Source organism: Lepisosteus oculatus, chromosome 19 (genome assembly GCF_040954835.1).
Source record: "Lepisosteus oculatus isolate fLepOcu1 chromosome 19, fLepOcu1.hap2, whole genome shotgun sequence".
NCBI lineage: Eukaryota > Metazoa > Chordata > Actinopteri > Semionotiformes > Lepisosteidae > Lepisosteus > Lepisosteus oculatus.
The window spans coordinates 14,919,885-14,923,205 of record NC_090714.1 but is presented as its reverse complement, the minus strand read 5'-3'; positions in this window follow the sequence as shown (position 1 = coordinate 14,923,205).

Sequence of the window (3,321 nt, the reverse complement as noted above, 5' to 3'; positions counted from 1 at the left end):
CCTGGCAACCGAACCGGAAAAGGAAGTTAATAATTCAACCAATCTGCTGAGTAGGACAGAGAAGCCATATTGGTGCGGTGTAACTTAATACTAAACCGCTATACGTTGAGGAACAGATTTATTTTGTTTGTTCGGAGGCTTACTATATCATATTGAGTGGAAAAATAAGTAAAGTTATAAAATATTTATATTTGTCACATGTTGAAAAGCAGTGATATGCGTTTGCAATAAATCCCTTTTGAAAAAGTCCTGTACTACTACTATCACACAAAACATAGCTCATTATTACATATGCGTTTTCTTAGTAGTTTTGTGGTGATGATTTCGTTGTACTTGTCCTGTTGTAATATTCCTGCTGTATCTAGCTTGTGATGATCAAGTCCAAAAAATCTTTGATATGTATTAAAAACCCGATTTTCTAATGGATGTGCTGGTATACCCCTCCTGTCCATTTTGCACTGAAAACATGAAGTACATGAAGTCATGTGTAAAGCAACATTAGTATAGATCTTAAATGATTCACTTATTCATATTAGATCAAATGTCAATTACAGCTGTTGGGAAACTTAGAAACTTACAGTTTTGCTCTGTTCTTACAGTAGTTGGTTATCTGACAAAAAATGGTACCCTGAAGATATAAATTAGGAAACTTTCTCTAGCCTGAAGGAAGTCAGTTGTGAGACAAGGCATTGGATCTGAGAAATCTTTTAGGCTGCTGTCCACACTGCTAACTGGAAAGTTTAAGGACATTCTTATGTGTTGTTTTATGGTATCGAGAGAGTCTGCTTGAGAACCTATAGAATTATAGGTGAAAAGATGAATAATGTCAAGCTGAAATATGAGCCTTACAATTGAAAGGCACACTGATTCTCAGACCAGCTGGGACAGAGTTTGTAGACTATTGGTTTCTCTCTAATTTGCTAACCAAGTAATGTCCCTTTATCCTGTACTGAATAAAATGTTCAAACATGCTTAGAACTGATGTTCGTTATCGGCAATGGCAGTCTGCCTTTCTGGATAATCTGTAAGAAAGTCTGTGAATTAAACAGACATGTCTTATTTGAACTTTCAGACATGTTCAGTGATAACTACTCAAAAAGCTTGTAAAAAAAGAGCAATTGTGTTTGGAAAACTCACTGTGCCTTACACACAAAGAGTTAATTCTGAAGGATATATTAACATTTATTTGACTTCAGGCAATCCTTTTATTTGGTATACTTTTCCATATCATAGCGTGTCTACCAGTTAAAACTTGTTTTTGGAATATTTGCTCATGTGATTCGTGAAGCAGGCTGATGTTCTTGTCATGGACTGCACACTTCTCTGAAGCATGTGCAGCATGGTATTGATCCAGTGATAAACGCTGGAGTTGATTAGAGTTTTTTTTTTTACAAAGGTCTGACAGGCAAACTGGGCTATGACCCATGGTCAGTGCTGCTCTGCTATCCAGTGTTTCATTAAAATCTTTGGGTAGAAATGTTCATGAATGTCATATCATATCTTCTCCAGAACAGCCCTTCATTTAGTGCAACAGGAGCATTCAGCATTTTAAAGGAAAGAACAAATCTTTTAGATTTGCCCCTTACTAAATAGAACCAACAGAAATCCCATTCAGGAAATCTCATGAGTATTCCTCAGGATTTCAATTAACTCCTTTAGGAAATGACTTGGAAGCTGAGAAACAACTTTAAGATACTGGCCGGCCTTGAGATACATGAACAGTGAATTTCTGAGTGTGTCCCCCCCTTTAAAAGCACAGCACACAGCGTGGACTGTACCTTCTGAAACACAAGCCTGTATCAGTAGACAGAAATATATCTTTAAATTGCACAGCAGTATTTACAGGAAGATGGGAGTCAGAAGAAAAACTTGGATGGAGAATAGCAGCTGCGTACAAAGTTGGATAATGTTCACGGGACACATGTGTCTGCTATTAAGAGCTCTGTCGACGTGGCACCAGGGAGCAGCCCTCTTTCTGTATCGTCACTGGAAACAATATCCTGCACAAGAGGAACACTCAACAGGAAACTGAAGGATACAACTCTCTTGTTTGCATTTGTTATATATTAAAAACACAGAAGGTGGGGAGCAAGGAGAGAAGCTGTTTGAATTTCAAATGTGAAAGCTTTAAAAGTTTTGACAGTCCAGTTAGCACAGGGTGGCTTTAACCACTTAGATCTGGGTGTCTTTTCTCGGGCACATCAGGAGGATAGTGATGTGGCATAGCTGGAGATGAGAAAATACTAGAATCATTCTTTCAAAGTCCCTGAACTGAATGCAGGCATAGTTTTAAAGGGAGATGTTTGGACATGCTATATGACTATATGAAAATCACACCACCTCCGAGAGTTTAATCTAGTTCAGGACACGTTGGTTCAAACACAAATGTTTGGCAGCCAATTCATTAAGTGAGGCAGATATCAAAATCAAATATTATGATTTTAGCACGTGGTTTGAACACTGTGGAGTCTTTCACAGGTGAGAATGTCCTTTACCTTAGGAGACAGCTGTGTACATAACTGTGCCTGTGTTCCTTTGCTTTGCAACAGAGAGCACAGTTTTTTTCCAAACAACAGATTTCCTACTCCTCAGAAATGCAAATGAGAAGAATGGTGTAAAGAAAACAAATGCCACTTAAAGAAGAACTGAAAGGCCCAATAATGTCTGAGTGCGATCCCAGTTCTTGGGAACAGCACATGCTCCTCGTTCTGATATTTCCAATCAGCAGCCTTAATGAAGGCTGAGGACAGCAAACACATGTAGGACTCAGGTGGGTGAGCTTCACTTTGTTCCAGTCAGAAACAGTTCTGGCCAAATGTTCACAGTTTGTTTCAGTAAAAGTCCCAACAGGGGACCAGACAGTTTTCTTTAGAAGTACAGTTTTAATTCCAGGAAACCCTCCTAAAGATCGCCTGGAGGCAACTTCTTAATTAATCAACCAATAAAGCAGTTTTGGGAAACTTATAAGGGTTCGGCTGGAGCCATTCTTTTTTATACAGTTGAAGTTTCATGCACAACAAAAATGTGATTTGGGACTAGACCATGTCACCACAGGCTCCTAGTGCCTCTGCTCAGAGTTCCCATTAACTCCAGGAATACTTCCTCCATTTTGACCTTTGCTCTTTTTCACTATTTTTTTCCCATCCTTTATGAGTTGAGCAGTTCTCTGCTGTTTCTGTGTGCCCCTGCTGTTCCTTGCTGTGGCCTCTAAACTACCCACATTACCAAAGATGACTAGTGAAAGGATTTCTCAGTGTCTAAACTGTGAAAGCAAATGGAAGAAACAATTCATATCAGACCCATCTGGACCCATCACATCAC